This window comes from Amblyomma maculatum, chromosome 2 (assembly GCF_055883805.1).
Source record: "Amblyomma maculatum isolate TAMU_Amacu chromosome 2, ASM5588380v1, whole genome shotgun sequence".
NCBI classification, from domain to species: domain Eukaryota; kingdom Metazoa; phylum Arthropoda; class Arachnida; order Ixodida; family Ixodidae; genus Amblyomma; species Amblyomma maculatum.
This window is the reverse complement of record NC_139345.1, coordinates 157994169-158010654: the sequence shown is the minus strand read 5'-3', so window position 1 is coordinate 158010654 and position 16486 is coordinate 157994169. Positions and strand designations below refer to the sequence as shown.

The 16486-nt window shown below is 48.8% G+C and overlaps 1 protein-coding gene and 1 long non-coding RNA gene across 7 annotated transcripts in view; one reads left to right on the top strand and one right to left on the bottom strand.

Annotated features, from left to right (window-relative positions):
* Positions 1-16486, bottom strand: part of LOC146200263 (coiled-coil domain-containing protein AGAP005037) — a 344563-nt gene that overhangs the window by 147903 nt on the left and 180174 nt on the right. The window lies entirely within an intron of this gene.
* Positions 1-16486, top strand: part of LOC146200264 (uncharacterized) — a 186890-nt gene that overhangs the window by 131015 nt on the left and 39389 nt on the right. The window contains exon 2 of the long non-coding RNA XR_014705218.1: positions 890-975. This is a non-coding gene — a long non-coding RNA (uncharacterized LOC146200264). The remainder of the gene's footprint in view (positions 1-889; positions 976-16486) is intronic.

Genomic DNA, 16486 nt, shown 5'->3' with positions numbered 1-16486 from the left:
GGTCTGCGCCATCTCTACTTACTAGGGCTGGCAAGGTATATTGACGCCATCAGATACGACGTCACAACTAGTGGCAGAGCGACTGTGGAGGAAAAAAGACAATGCAGGAAAAAATCATTATTAAATATGTGTCGCACTTTCGGCATTCATGTCATGTAGTGACAGTGGGGAGGTAGAAAAATGTTTAAAGCGATCTTTGTCGCTGTGCAGTGCGCTCTTGCGTTCCAAGAAAGTCCACTTCAATTGATCCACGCAGAAAAACACACATCATGCATTGCAACGGAGGCGCGAACAGAACCCCGCTTCCCGACTCCCACGAAAACCACTCGCAATATGTGCCTAGAGGAACGAAGGTGTATTCGGCTCGCCGAATATATATGAATTTCAAATGGCTCTGGGTTCTAACGGGCTGTGTGTGTGTGACTTCGCGATCACGTCAATAGAAGCCCTGAAATATTATTCGGCAGCACTCCAATACGAACAGACGGTGAAGATGCAATTCACAGACCCTCAAGTATAAAAGGAACCAAAGTGGAAGTCATTAAATCATTACTCCATAATAAGGTCAGAAACTCGCTTTCAGCTGTTCTCCAATAGGTTTTTCTTCTTCACGTATAATTCCCGAAGGTAGAATTAAACTTGAACAAAAAGTTACCGAAATATTCCTTTATTTTTCCCCAACTCTTTTAAAGGAGCTAGCTACTTAATTACCTTGAATAAAAAGATATTGGAGGACGCTTAAACTTCGCCTTTGAGAGTTCGACAGGATAGCGTTATCGGACTCTGTTCGCATCACCTTCTCATGCTCTTTAGGACATATTTGTCTTGACACACCACTCCGATATTTGTCCACAGTATGACTTTGTTCTCATTATTTGTTTTGACACAGGATCTTGAATCGGGTGACGGCTAGCGCCACCTGTTGCGGCAGCGCCAAACGATCGACGGAATTTTCCAGTGAGCGCCGCATCGCAGGTAAGCAAAACGGAAATGTTCTTTGCTAATCGCTTAACTATTACTTCCGTGATTAGTTTTTTTCTAATAGCACTCCTAAACATTAGCTGACAGTCATAAGGCCCACCTCTATCGGGGAAAAGCAATGCGCGCCGCTGCGGAGGAGGTCTTGAGTCTGATGGGCGAACTTGTGGTAATGAGAGTCCATTAGACACGGTTGTCAGCCAAGGGGCATGGCAACCACGATCTTTTACTGATGTATTTGTACCAATTTATGCAATAAAGAAAAAAAAGCTTCTGTGGCGGAGTGGCTGCGCTCTCGGCTCGCCCTGAGAAGGAACCGCGTTCGACTCTGCGGGTTTCCGCAGAAGCTTTGTTGTTTATTTACCTTCCTCTGATTTTCGCGTGACAACCACAACGCCGACGCTGGATTTTCTGCGACACGAGGCCCTTATAACACTGTCGCGTTAAAATGGTTTTGTATACTTCTCACGGCTTCCGGTTGCAAATCAGCCTTGCCAAAAGCGCTTTTTAGCGATGGTACCATAACTGGTAACCCGAATCAGGAATTTTACAGATACGACCAGATATGGCCGGACCTGCCCAGATATGTCCAGACCCAGCTAAAACGACTCAATTTGATATCCCCATATCTGGACTTTTTATAAGCCAATTAGATTTTTGTAAGGGTTGTGCTAGCCAACCGAGTGGAGGTTGACGACAAAAGCGCGGAATCAACGCTTAAACTAGAAAAAGAGCATTGCAGACCGCATACGCTCCCGTCGAGGTCACGACAGCAAGTGCCTATGCTACTATTAAGGGCGCACATGACGCAGCTTTGACAGCGGCCTCTTCAGAGCTGTACCAAACAAAGATCGAGTGCCCTTGGTACCCTTTGGTTTCCGTTGTCCAAGTAGCATTTCTTTTTTCGCCACGGTCAATCACACACAGGCGGTCGCGAGAGGTCGAAGTCAGAAGCATGAAAGAAGCAGTGCAAGCTACAAATATGCATTGCATGCCATTCAAGAGGGTTGTCCAGGGCGGCGCATTGTACGCACCATCGGAGGCGATCAAAAGCCGCCCGAGGAGCGATTTAAATACGCTCCCTGGCCTATACATAACGCCTCGCTGGATGTATGCAGATTGCGCCTCACGCATGCCCAAGTTCGATGGCGTGGCGCGAGCATGACGACAGCAGGGAAAGGCGCGGACGCCTGTTTTTATACTCGCGGTTTGACGATGGCGCGCCCATTTTTTTTTTTGTCTTGTTTGCGCGGTTGCTCTTGGCGTTGTTTTTGGCCGTTAGAGCGTGTTTGTGCGCTGGTACGTAAGCGGGAAGGCGCGAAAAAAAAAAGCAACCCGAAAAACAAAAGGCGAGAGCGGCTTCTCTGGAGGCGTTCATGCGAGCATGAGCGCGCTCTTCCGTTTGGCCTAGCTTGAAGAAGGGCTCTAAGCGATTGGACAGATGCCATATGGATGCGCCTGTTATGCGGCCTATGCGGCCTGTGTATCTCTCTCTCTCTCTCTCTCTCTCTCTCTCTCTCTCTCTTTCTCTCTCTCTCTCTCTCTCACACACACACACACACACACACACACACACACACTCACTTCTGTACTGCACGGTGAAAGGCATTTGGGCGGCGGCGGTTCACGTCACTCAAAAGACACCTCTAGGCGTCGAAGCAGAAAGAACTGAGTGAGGAACTGTGCGCTGAGGTTATGGGGGTTCACCGGGAAGGCATGGGCAGACGGAGCATCTAAAACCCGCAACGCAACAGCAAGCGCCGAATCGAGCTATGAAAAAAGAGAGCGCATACGAAAAGAACTGGTAGCAGGCAAACAAAACCACGCTATGGCAGCTACTAACATCAGCACACGAAGGAAAGAAACCTCCTCCCCCTCCAGCGAGTCTTCAAGATACGGCACCATTCGAGTTCAGTGGTTCGCGGTTTGGAACGGGAAAGTGCGAGATCATCTATAACTGAAAGGCCAGAACATTTCCAAGTGTAGTTGCTAAAAATATTTGTGAACTGACGCATGTTCGTTTAGGTTGTCGCAAGCAGAACTTGGCTCCGTTAACATGCGCCCCATCAATTTTTATACGCAGGACATCTTATTTCTTGCGTTTGAAGTTGAAGAACCAAACCATGTTTGGAAAAATAACGCCTATCATATTTTTTTGTAATTTCTTTTCCTGTTCAGTCGAGCAAGGAAATAAGGGAGATTCGCGCCTTACCATTTCCCTCCGGGGGAAATAAATGGGTTTTCCATTTCATTATTTCATTAAGGCGGCTTTTTTTATGCTGCAGCCGCGGTACTCCGTCACCATCAGCGGGACTACTAAAAGCTATCAGATTATACAGGCACCCTGTCAAAATGCTATAACGTGCATAGGGGAACGTGCGCTCCGAAAAAGATGATTATTTGCGCGATCACGTGGTTCCGGCAATCAAAGCCCAATGCATGCGCACGCGTGGTCTCTTTCATAAAGCAAAAAGAAGCGGGCGAGGCTGGTATATACGCTTGACCAACGCACCGATCCTTGCTGCTACGACTATGTTGCATGCTCGCTTGCCAGCCGTACATGCAGGCAGTTTTCTTTGCTTCTCATCAACTATTTCACAAATTATATCTAACTACTTGTACGTGGGTAATCTTGCATTGAGAACTGCGTTCAATTCCCGTTACAAAAATGCGATGGCGGCTGAACTCGACTAAGTCTGAATATGCGTAGCTAAAGGTATACCAAATGGATTGTTCACAAAGCCCGACTCGAACGTTCTCGTCGCCGATGCACTGGCTGAAAACTGTGTAGTACGCTCGACGAATTGGCGCGTCTTCTTGGCGTCTGCCGAATCTTCTTGCTCCATTTGATTCTTCTTCTTCTTCTTCTTCTTCTTTTTCTTGGCGTCTTCCGAGTCTTCTTTTTTTTTGCGAAATTTATTGCGATGGCGGCTGAACTCGACTAAGCCTGAATATGCGTAGCTAAAGGTATACCAAATGGATTGTTCACAAAGCCCGACTCGAACGTTCTCGTCGCCGATGCACTGGCTGAAAACTGTGTAGTACGCTCGACGAATTGGCGCGTCTTCTTGGCGTCTGCCGAATCTTCTTGCTCCATTTGATTCTTCTTCTTCTTCTTCTTCTTTTTCTTGGCGTCTTCCGAGTCTTCTTTTTTTTTGCGAAATTTATTGCCTCAGGGCATAAAATGAATGTTATGATGGATGAAGGGTGTGGTCAAATAAATGAAATAAGGTTGGCTGATGCAATGAAATCGAGGAGTGAACGATGATGCGGTCCCAGTGTCCAAACAGCATATGACTGCGGATTATGGGGGGAGAGGCCAGCTGCCACCAGGTGCCGGATCCGCGTTAGCTTCAACGCTGGACAATCCCACAGTAGGTGATGAATGTCAGCTTCTATGTTTCTAGACTTGCAGATGGGGCACCCAGGGTGTGGATATAAATACCGAAATTGTGGCCACTTTCGGCTGGTGTTAGGGCCACCCCAACCCTAACCCTCCGAAGCGCCACCTCCTCTGCACGGGTTAGACCGCGGGGGAGGCTTACCGTACACGGAGGTATAAGAGCACGTGTACGGCGCCGGAGGTGCTCCTTTCTTGTGAAAAGCAGGGTGGCATTGTCCAATTTTATGAGGTTTGGCGATGTCGAGGTTGAGTTTGAAAGGCGGGTCGCATAATCCACTTGGCTTTGAGCACTTAAAAGGTCACACGGGGTCCATTCAATACGAATTGGATTTGGTATGCGAGCCGCTAGACTGTGTATGTTCTGGCAGATTTCCGGGCAACTACTAACGCGTCTAAGTAGCTTTGTCACCTGGAAGGCATCTGTACGTATGATAATACGGGCCGTGGGAAGCATGGGAATGGCTGTCACAGAGCGAAGCGCCTCTTGCACTGCAAGCAGTTCCGCACAAAAAGAAGATGGAGGTTCCGGTAATTGAAATGTTGACGTCTTGTTCAATGAAGATTTGCTAGGACAGTAAACTGCTGTTATCACTTCACAGGCTTTGATGCTTGCGTCGACGTAAATTATAATGGAACCATGTGGCAAGCGGGCGTCTTGTTCCATAATTCGGTCGCGAAGTGACGACGCCGTTTCCTGTGTTCTTGGTCGGCGTAAATCAGTTGGCTTGTTATCGCTCAGCTGTACAAAACGCCAAGGAGGAAGAACTGGCAGTGGCGGTGGTAGTAGTGAATGTGTCGAAGCATAAGCCTTCAGAGCGCACGTTGCGTGAGAGAGTGTGGCCTTAAGCTTGCGTGCATCATGTCGTTGCTGCACCAGTTCATCTAGTGTGTTTAGTTGGGCGTTTTCTTGGAGCGCCACGATTGGTGTAATGCGAGGGAGGCAGGTGATGACCCTCATTGCCTCTCGATTTATAGCCTCAAGTCGATCCCATTGTGCCCTTGTCAACTGATGAAATTGGGCTTGATAAACAAGGCGCGGTTGCACAACTGCCCGCACCAACTGTCTCGCAACATCTGAGCGAGCGCCGCCCATCCCAGTGTATGTAACGCCTGTTTTTTAGCGCCAGACAGCCATGTAGTTCCATTTCCTGACTCATGAATTGTTAAGCCCAAAATTTTTACTGTTGAACTTTCCTGATGTGGGGTTCCGGATAGATGTAAACGAATAGGTGTTGCCGATAGTTTACGGCGGCCCCAGCGGTTGGCGACTGATATGAACGTAGTTTTACTGCGGAAAGTTCAAGGTCAATGGAAGATGCATATGTGCACGTAATATCTAAAGCTGATTGCAGGGCCGATGATTGAGTCAGTAGGTCGTTGTGTGTGCTCCACACCGTGATGTCATCAGCGTATATTAAGAATTTGACATCAGAACTTTCATGTAACCGCCATGCAAGTGAGATAAACGCAATATTAAATAATGTTGGTGACAACACAGATCCCTGCGTACGCCGCGAAGAGGGACAAATGATCCTATGGCCTCGCTACTGAGGCGTATTGCAAAATGTCTAGTTTCAAGGAAAGATTTTACAAAATTGCGTACTCTAAGTGGTAAATGGAGCATGTCAATTGAATCCAGAATGGCAGCATGACTAATATTATCGTAAGCCTTTTCCACATCCATGGCGAGGACGGTGCGTACATTGTGGCCGCGTGTTGATGGTAATACTGAGGACGCCAAGACAGCCAATCCGTCTTCTGTGTCTATAGATGGTCGAAAGCCAATCTGGGCCGGGTGGTAGAAACCGTGATGTTCAAGCCACCACGAGATTCGTGTGGCGAGCATTTTCTCAGCAAGCTTGCAAATTGTTGCCGTTATGGAAATAGGTCGAAAGTTGCTTAGGTCTGTTGGTGCTTTCCCCGACTTTGGAATAGGGATCACAATAGCCGATTTCCAGCTGTCTGGTACATCGCCGTCTAGCCATATCTTGTTAATGGTGTCAAGGAGTTGAGGAAGTGCATCACCACTGAGGTTCTTGTAAACCTCGTACGTAATGGAGTCCAGACCGGGCGCTATCTTTCGGTTGGCTTCATCTATAGCTGCAAGCAATTCGGGCATAGAGAATGGGCTCGCGATTCCATCGGTGTCGGCAGCAGATGGCAGCTTATCGACATGGGCTGGCATGCCCCACAAGTAAGTTCTTGTAACTGGTGCAGGCAACACGTCGTACTTGGGGAAAAACTTGTGCGCTGCTTGTCTTGCGAAATCATTCGGAGACAAGTTTGCTGCAAAGCATGCTGTGGCCGCTGCATCAGGACGACGACAACCGTGCTCCATGGCATAGAAAGTTCGCCAAAGATGAGCATTCGATGACTGTGTGGAGAACTGCTCGCACCACAGGTGCCATTGTCGTCGTGAGAGGTCACGCTCATACCATCGAGCCTTAGCAGTAATGTAATTTAGTCTTGTACGTGCATGCGCAGAAGCTATGGTCTCTGGTTGCAGTCAATTCCGCTAGTCGACGAGCAGCCCACAAGTTGAGCAGAGGCACGTCCGGTGTTGGTCGACCAACCTCCACCCAGGTAATGGTTGTAGCCTCATTTAGCGTGCTTTTTATGCGGTCTAGAAGCGATGGTGCCGACTCCACAGAGTGATTTTGAAGAATGGCGCGGAAATTGTCCCAATGGACAACTGTACACTTGCGGCGTAATCGTCGGGCCTGTGATGGATAGAGACCGATGACAATAGGATAATGGTCACTGCCCCAGGAGTCCGGCTCTAAGTGCCACGAGGGGGTGCCGGTTCCTGACCACCACGTAAGATCTGGAGCGTATGTTCCACTCCTAGTATGAAGCACAGTCCTTGTTGGTGTATCTGGATGGTTCAGGAGAATAAACAGCGCATCCGTAAAGGCGTCTCGCACTCGCCTGCCGCGAGGACTTAAGGTGGGGTATCCCCAGTCCGGGTGAGGCACATTGAAGTCACCACCAACTAAAACTGGACATCCCGGGTATTGTTACCTAACATTCAGTAACCATCCCAGGTTTATGCTGGAGGGAGAGCCACCACCAGGTCTTGCATAGACTGACACAACTACAACAGTTGCCTTACCAAATTTGACTGCCACTGCAACAACCTCCTGATATGAAGTACACCAATTTTCCAGAGCAAGGCGTACCTGAGGAAACCGTGTGTCAACATACACAGCCACCTTTCCCGGAGGAGTATCCGTGTGCACACGTCGGTCGCCCATGGAAGGAGACACGTATCCGCTGAAACCAGGAATGGGTGGCAACGCGTAGGTCTCCTGCAGTAGCATGGCCCATACATGAAGCTTGTTCATGCGAAGACGGGATTTGAGCTCTCCAACCTTTGTGGAGAGCCCTCTACAGTTCCACTGAAGCACACCGCAATATCTTGTAGTCGCCATCTTGATTATGAGTCCAGATGTCGCAAAAGCACAGATGTCAGGTTAGATAACTGAGTGACCATAAACCTCAGTAACGATTTCGAAGAGTTATCAGGCAGGGCAGCAGAAGACTTTTGGGAATCAGTGAACGGCATGGGAGTATGGGACATAATCGTTGGCGAGGCAGCTTTGATATTCGCGGTCTGGGATTCTGTTGTTCGCCTACGACGAGCAAGCAGTTCACGCTGTTTGCGGAGCTTATAGACCTCCGCTAAAAGCCTTTCAATTTGGTCGTCAACTGCTGTCACATCATCCTGCGGAGGTTCCGGCATGCCCTTCACGTTTGTACTATGTTTGCGACGACGTTGTGCACTTACATTGGCGCTGTAAGCATGTGGTGTACAGATTGTTGGTGGCTCTGTCTCAGATAGCTGTGGCCATTCATCGTCGTCCAACTGGAGAGCCTCGAATCTGTTGAATGTCTGAATCGGTGGTGAAGTAACATGTTGAGACAATTGCCTTTGTATCCCACGACGGGCCTTTTGAGTTGCTTTCTGCTTTGTTGCGCAAGTTGGAGAGGTGATATCATGGTCATTAGCATTGCAAAGTCCGCATCGGTAAGATACTGTTTCTTCTGGCTTAGCGTCATCTGGTGTTGTAAAAGAACAGGACCTATGCATATGTCCAGGTCGGAAACAGGTATAACAGTAGACGACACTTGGTGTATATGGTCGAGGGCGTAGAATGCAGCCATAATAGTATAGGCGAGTTGGAGGAGTCATGGGGCCTTGCAAGGTGACGATGCAAGAGCGCCCCTTTCCCATGCGACGAGCCTGAATCACACGATGCGTAGGGCAATAGAGCTCACGCTGAAGTGTAGCCTGGTCCTCGTCCACGTCTACGTTGTAGACAATGCAGCGTTGTAGATCGGAATCATCAACAAGATAAACCTGGACTGGAACCGAGACTGCGCTTGTTACTGAAATACACTTAAGTGTTTGAAGGCACTCAACAGCAGCCAAACTCGGGAGCCACACAGCAATGGTATTCGACTTCTTCCTGGCCGTGAAACCACAGAAACCCTTGGTTCCAAGACATGCGTCCAGATTCGCCTGAATAACTCTGTTCGGTATCTCAGCAAGGCACTTGGTTGTCAGAGCCTTAATGGTCACTTTATAGGATGGTGATCCGGGTGTTGAAAATACCGGGTGATCAGTCGTTGTACAGGAACGCTTGCCTTGTGAACTGTTTTTTTGCGGAAGATGATGCCGGTGCACTGTCTTCTGAAGGACGCTTCTGAGCACCGCGCTGTGCCGCCCGTCCAGATGGTAGCGCTGAAGACCCTCTCCTTTCGGAAACTAGTTCTCATGGTTACGGCGCATGCGCAGCAGTGACTATAGACGCTTACCCGAAATGCGCCGTTAGTGTAGTTTTCGCTACTAAGTCAGGGATATTAGGGAGCATTTAGGGATATCATGCGGCCACATTAACAGCTCTCGTCTGTTGCTTCGATTGCGAATCCTCGTTTGCGTACCAGCACTTCGCTATTCGTTTAACGACAAGCCATTAACTTACGCCTCTATTACACCACATACACTTTAACATACCATATTAAGTCATACCAGGTTATTCTGAAGACCATTCAGACAGACATGAAACCCCTCTTAATCAAGCGATGCGAAGGTGCCTGGTTGGCCTGTAGCGAGTTCTACTCGCGATGCAAGGGTGCCGGGTTCGACTCCCATCTTGTGTCAGCTCGGCCACGTCATGCGGCCACGTGAAGTCAGACAATCTGCCGACAAGTCTGTGCATGGCTATGTATATCCCTGCCAAGTGCACTTACAACACTAACGCCTGGCGGCATTTGGGTTTTTGTCTGTCCCGTCAAAAAAAGAAAAAGAGCTCGATCGCCGTAGGCGTACGATTAAGAGCGTTAATTAGCTCGAGTTTTACACAAAAAAAATAAATTCTAGGTTCTTAGCTCCGCTATCAACGTATCCATCGTGAAACGACGATTCGTCGATACCACTCGCACGTCTCTGGGACCACTTCACCGCATAGCGCACGGGCGCCTTGCTGTTTGCCTCCGTCGAAAAGCGGCCGCCGGAGCCGGCATTCGATCTCGCATCTTTGGGCACAGTAGCCAAGCGCCTTAACCACTGCGCCGCCCCGGCGGGGGTAAGTATAGTAAGAGCTAAAGCTATTAAAAAGTAGACGGGATTGTATTTAATATCCAAGCTTTCCTCGAATCCTTTTTTTTTCGCCTGACATTCACCATTCCAAGTTGATAACAGGTGCACCCAACAACAAATTATGTGCGTCGATCAGGTATCAAAAACGACGGTCACTAAAGTTAGCCACTGTTGGGTGCTCAAAAAGAGGAAAGAAAGGGTTAGAATCTCCGTGAACAGCCACTGAACGATAACTTCGTGTCATTTTTTTTAGTTTGGCTTTGTTGACGGTTGAATGGTGAAGTTCTCCATCCGCGAACCGAATTTACAGAAGATGCTCTTCGTGAAAGTTATCTGCGGGCAGCAGGCGTCTGAAAGCATCTCTCATCGTCTTCCCCGTCCATCCTGACCTTGGCGTCGATTTTGCAACCGCCAGTTTGGGAAGACGGTTTGGGGAGACCGGCATTAATGCCCCTATCTCCCTTTTATTTTTATCATGTTGTGAGATCTGAGTACAGATATCGTACCTAGCTATTACTTCGTCTTGGCGTTCTCTATGTTACAAAAAGTAAAATATTTTTGTCCACCTCACCAACATCACAACAGAAAAGTAATCTTGGCGAGACAGGGCTCGCCCGTTTCGCAAGGCGCTTATAGCCTTTCAGAAGGTAAAGGCAACCCGGATCGCCCTTACCTTTTGCAGGGCTGCAAACAGCTTGTAAAACAGAGTATATAGCTGTTGCCTGATCCTGAAATGCCGCATGACATATCCTGATAGGTAAGTTCTACACACCGCGAAATGGAACGTACAGGATTTGGCGACCGCCGTTATATATACGAGTGGTGTGTCACCACCGCGCAAGTATAAGGATAGTGACCATAACATGACGGCACTCGCGTCCTACGCCAGTATTCAGAAGCAGGTATATGCTCGGGCGTTGAAGCTGTATGCTTGACTTGCAAGGCAGCGACTCAGTATGCGTCCATGATGCTTTGACTCAAATATTTGGATGCTATTAATATAATATAGTATACGCATAACAGGCACATCGCCCTTGCAAAACAAACATAAGCCTAATGAGTTGTGCTAAGCCGGCACAACACCCGTCACTCCCTCTGTCCGGTATACGAAAGGAGTGACCAGTTCGTGAGCTCTGCAGGCTTGAGCGAATCGTGCAGAGGCGAGCTGGAAAATTCAGGCGACGCTTATATAAGGGTGTGAATAGGGTAACGCACTCACTCGCGCGCGCGCGCGCGCGCACGCACGCACACACACACACACACACACACACACACACACACACACACACACACACACACACACACACACACACACACACACACACACACACACACACACACACACACACACACACACACACACACACACACACACACACACACACACACACACACACACACACACACACACACACACACACACACACACACACACACACACACACACACACACACACACACACACACACACACACACACAAACACACACACACACACACACACACACACAAACACACACACACACACACACACACCTGTGTGTCTACCTGCCTTCGCCATGTCTTTTTGTTGCCTTTTGTCTTTATGTCTTGACTGTTGTCTCACTATTGCCTGTTGTATTGTGTTTGTTGTACAGGGTGTGACATGTAAAATTTAATAGCTCCCCTCAGTGACCAGAGGTCCTCTTTGCACATCGCTCCGGAAACGAAGTCACTGCTTGCTAGCTCTATTTTATTTTAGTCATTTCTTCCTCTTTTTTTTTAATAATACACACGCAAGGTCTTTCTTTACAAATCGTAACGAACCTTTCTCGATGACCTAGGAGTGTGCGCGTCTAACTCGCTACCCAAGGGTCACAGGTACTATTCCCACGGAATTTCCCCATCTTTATCCTAAGCCTTTTTAATTTATTTCGCATTCTTACATGTAATATGCACGTTTGAGTCATGCTGAGGCCTTATAATAGCAATTTATTTGGTGTTTTAGTCGTTCATAATTCCCTGCAACGTCGCTACCTTCTCGACCAATCCCGATTTTTTAGACGCTCCATGTTTTGTCCCAAGTTTCCTGTTGAGGCAGACATTTAATGCTATCGCTTTGAAGAGATTACCGCAAGTCACCGATCAACGCATCGGCGGAATGGTAAGGCAGAACTTTGAAAACGATTGTGCCACAATGATTCCGCTGTTCTACATTCGCACAGCTTAAAAGAAAGACAGGCCATGAAAAAGAAAAAAGAAAGGAATAACTTTCGCTCTTTTTTCCTTATGACCTTTTTTTTTTTTTAAAGAAAAGCTGAGTTTCAAGCGCGAACTGTCACGACTGAAACCCCACTTCGTTGTTTGGTCTTCCTTTCCCGAACATTTGGCTTCAAACGCGCGGTAGAACCGAAGGATGAAGAACGCCGAAATACAAGCATGATTCAGGACGTACTTGAGCTCCGGCTTAAAACATACTGTGGTCCTCTCTTGTTGCAAACACACGTTCGTCAGCATACTGTGAGGTACCGAGGAAGCCAGCAGCCACAAAAGCATTAAGATTTTTTTGTTGTGCTTGTCAATGTTAAATAAAATGATCGTGGGTTCGGACACCACCGACGGCATGTCGCTGTTTCTTATTGTAATTTCTAAACATTTATCGCAATGATTACGTCCTTATTTTACGCTGGTCAATAAAAAAGATCCCTGAGCTTTCTCTTGGTGTCAGTTTGCACCTCGGAATTTTCTGACGAACGAAGGTGGCGCGGCTCGAGACGATCAAGCTGCACGGTGTCGTGCTCACAGTGACCCAAAGCCACCCAAAGCCAGAGACCGACGCATGAAGAGCAGCGCGCTTCACAGTGATTGGTTCCTGATGACCTCCATTCTCTTGCCCCTTTATTCTTGGTTCTCCTGTCCTAGTTGACGCACTCCACAGAAAAAAAGTTACAGTAACTAGCGCCAATTTTCGGCGCATTTTCTTCGCCGGAGTATACTGCGTTGAACACGGCGAAAGGCTCGGCGCAGTCGCCACCGGTATCTGTCGCCGTGCTTTCCTTCGTGGGTGTGCTCGCGAGCTGCAGAGCAGCTCGGAACCGACCCTGCTGCTCCGGTCATTAGTCACTTGTCTGCGCACGCGTTCTATACTAAGTCTCCTCAGGCCTGCTAAATGCAGCGATGAATACGGTGCTGACGCCAGCTATTCATAACTAGGGCTCTGCCCTCGTAGTAAAGGACGAGGGGCTTCTATCCTTACTCGAATGGGAAAACTAGCAAAAGAAATGCTAATTATCCTCGCGCAGCTGCCCTCATTCGTTGCAGGGCTGCCTCGAGGACGACCCTATCTTTAATCGTGATGAGTTAAAGGAAAGAAAGTTGCTAGCTTTGTGTCCTTCGGTTGCTTGATGAGCTGCCTATGCAGTCGACGCATTGAGGTCAGCAGCCATGATGGCGTACACATAGCTGCGCAGAGGCTGTTATTTACGATCACGAAAGGCCGCTTCATTGCAGGCAGATACGAAGAAATCGACGTACTGCATGTTCTCGGAGAAGAAAGTCCGCCTTGTCTGCTCGGCAACTTGCTCTTTTCTCTATCTAAATTACAGTTCTTGCCGCCATGCTCACATTTCGTTCGGTACTTATGCGAAAGCCTATGAATCGCAGTGGATTCTCTACGGTGATCTAATAGCGCCCAGCGGCTCTGCAGCTATAGAGTCGACGGCAAAGTGCGCCGCAGCAGCGGACGTACCAAGGCGACGCGAGAGTGTCAACAAGACGCTGCGTTAATTCCCCTGACGCAAAGGCGGTGACATCTGTACTCTGTCGAAGTCGGGCGAGTAAACAGGGACGATGAAAACAGCGTGGTATTCATTCCCCAAGAAGCTATACAACACGAAAAAGCGAGGGCAGAGGCCACGACAGGAAAACGTTGATTCGATGCCGTCCGTAAACCAATTAGCCGCGTGCCGGATGATTAGTTGCCGGATATGGCCTCACTAGGCTTGGTTCTTGCGCACGTATACGAGGCACGGTTGTCTGAAAGCCCCTGCTAATCCAGGGCTTCGTTAATAAGTCAAATCCGCTTATACCAAACTCGGTGCAAAAGAAGCTCTCTTGCTGTCATCAAGAATGGCGCGTAATGAGGTATAAATAATTACGATAGTTCGTCACCCAGAAGCTAGCTGTACTCTCGCTCGAGTCTGACAGGGTCTTCCGTTCAACTGCGCTTGCGTCTGTTGTCTCACGAGTCACAAGACTTGAAAACTTTTTTTGTGGCTCCGTTGGGTTCGGTTAACGTCCCAGACCCAAAGCGACTCAGGCTGCGAGGGACGCCGTAGTGCAGAACTCCGGAAATTTCGACCACCTGGTGTTCTTTAACGAGCACTGACATCGCACAGGACACGGGCGCCTTGCTTTTAGCGTACATCGAAAAGAGGCCGCCGCGGCCGGGATTCGATCTTGTGTCCTCGGGTTCAGCAGTCCAGCGCCTTGGTTCTGTTATGGCGACTCATCTCTGCCGCATTGAAAACATATTAAAGCGGAGCTTTTTGGCGCCCGTTCCTGCGTTTCGCGCCGTCGTCGCCGTCGTCGTCGCCGGTGTCCCTCGTAACCAGCTCCGCAGCCGGGGCAGCGTGGGTAGCGCGCGCTCCTGCGCCACCGTTCGCCTCTGCGTGTACCTAAAGCCCCTCAATACGTGTACCCACCTCCATCATGTTCTCCGGTTGCTGCGCGCGCTCCCCGTTCGCCGCTGCCTGTACCCTCCCCCCTCTTCCTCCGTGGCGGCGACCGCGCATGTTCTCCGATCGCTGCACGCGCTCCTGCCGCCACCGTTCACCGCTGCGTTCGCCCTGCCGCCACCGTTCACCCCCGCCCTCCATCCTCCTTTCTGCTTTTGCCTGTCCAGGTTACTGATCATGTTTTGCAGTTCATCCTGTCAGCTACTTAGCCAGGTAATGTCATCAAGAATCGCATATTATTAAAGTATCCTGCATTAAATCCTCCCGGTAATTTCGATATTTTTATTCTTTCTAGCTCATTCTACCACCAAATGTAAATACGTTAGTTTCATTTGTTGCGTATTCTTATCGTAAAAATTGTGTCACGGCCATACTTTGCAAAGGAGGCGCTAATCATTATGCACATTCTTCGCACTCGAGTTACCGCAGCTACCTTCTAACGCTAATTACTATCTCCCCACCCACCAACACTATACACTGCGAAAACTTCGTTTCGACATCGCTAGGGCCACATCGAAAACCACAACAGCATTGCGTCAGGATTTTGCACCACGGGAAGTGCTCGATAGCAGTAAGGCGCCAGGCCATTGCTCGCTTCTCTTCCCCGCTCAGTTTTAATAGGTGTTTTCCGAACTGATGATGAGATGACGCCACGTCGCGGATAACGGACTCGAAAAAATAAAAAAACCTACAAATGTCTGGTAGCACCGCTAATAAAACAGTTCCGGATATAGCTGATAGTTTACGTGGGGCGTCTTTCGTGCTGAGCACTGACAAAACGCATCATCCCGAAAGTGTTCTTACGGGAGAAAATTGGGTCTGGCCCGGTCGTCAAGAAATCTTTCCGAGGTGCGAGAAATTGGTGCAACGAAGTTTTGCCGAAAAATGAACTGGTAGATTTTCTTTATGCAATGCGCGGTAAAGGCACCCGAAGCTGCTGCTGGAGCCTAAAGCATTAATAGGCCTATCGACAATGTCTTACAAGCGAACAAATGGCGACAAAAAACACTTAGCAAGCTAGTGCTCCGGAAAACAGCAGGAAAACACAGAAATGCGACCGCACTTGCAGGTGCTGAGGCCAGCTCTTTCCAGAAACGGTGAGCCTAGCCGTACACAGAGTACAGGACATCAAAATAGAGAGAATCGAAACGCCTCAGCTACACGGCAGGAAAGAAGCCACGAAAAAAATCTGCTGATTCGACCACCAGTGCGGGTAAGCAAAATCGTCAGAGACAATTGCCTGCACGGAGTTGGCGTGAAATATTATTAGAGCCCGGGACCTTCCTCGGCTGCCGTCTTCAGTGCTACACCGGAAACCGCACGCCGAGACTGGCTGCAAAGCAGCAGCAAAGAATCGAAGTTGGCCGAACACTTGCTGAGACAACTGGTGGGGGCGTTCCCGCGCTTGCACAACGATAGCGAGTTGTGCCTAACCTGCCGTGCTGCAAGAAAAGACCCCAGAGTTCGGTAAGGAAAAGAAGCGATTGTCTTAACTTCAGGGCGCTGAAATCAAATTCTGCTGGAATTAAGGGCCTATACAGGTCGTTGTTTTCTATTAGACAAGCAATACTAGTGCTTGGTATAGTATTATTGCCCCCCAAATGCTTTTTATTTTGTATATTTCTTAGATATTTGCAATGGTGATTTTATTGTTTTATCAACCGCTGTCAAGCCCCAGCCTGGAGGATCAGCGTAGTCTGGTCAGCCAGACTCGGAAGATGGCTCAGGTCCACGGTTTCCTGGACTGAGGAGGCTGGCCACCTAGGGCTGAATATTTGACGCCTGCTCA